Source organism: Portunus trituberculatus, chromosome 12, assembly GCF_017591435.1.
Source record: "Portunus trituberculatus isolate SZX2019 chromosome 12, ASM1759143v1, whole genome shotgun sequence".
Taxonomy (NCBI): domain Eukaryota; kingdom Metazoa; phylum Arthropoda; class Malacostraca; order Decapoda; family Portunidae; genus Portunus; species Portunus trituberculatus.
Window position 1 is genome coordinate 7,144,839 of NC_059266.1, and position 325 is coordinate 7,145,163.

Genomic DNA, 325 nt, shown 5'->3' on the forward strand with positions numbered 1-325 from the left:
TAGGTACACACCAAAATACGTAACTTGAAACACTATAAACACCATGCAACACCTCAAAATGCCCCCAAAACACACTCAAAACATACAGATACTCAAACACACCTCCACACCACACTCAAGGCACGTCAAATACACCTCTGTAAGAGACTTAAAACACACTAAAAGCACACGAAATACACCCAAAATATACATACATCACCCACAAAACACACTTAAAACACCCCAAATATACCCCAGACCAACATTATGCATTATAAAGAACATTAAGATTAAAAGGGACACTTACCTAAATATTCCACCTTAGCTCCTTCTCCTATTCCGCCTC

At 38.8% G+C, this 325-nt stretch overlaps 1 long non-coding RNA gene across 1 annotated transcript in view; it reads right to left on the reverse strand.

Annotated features, from left to right (window-relative positions):
- The window catches only part of LOC123502735, an 8,752-nt gene extending 8,427 nt beyond the window's left edge, over positions 1–325 (reverse strand). Inside the window, exon 1 of the long non-coding RNA XR_006674209.1 lies at positions 287–325. This is a non-coding gene — a long non-coding RNA (uncharacterized LOC123502735). The remainder of the gene's footprint in view (positions 1–286) is intronic.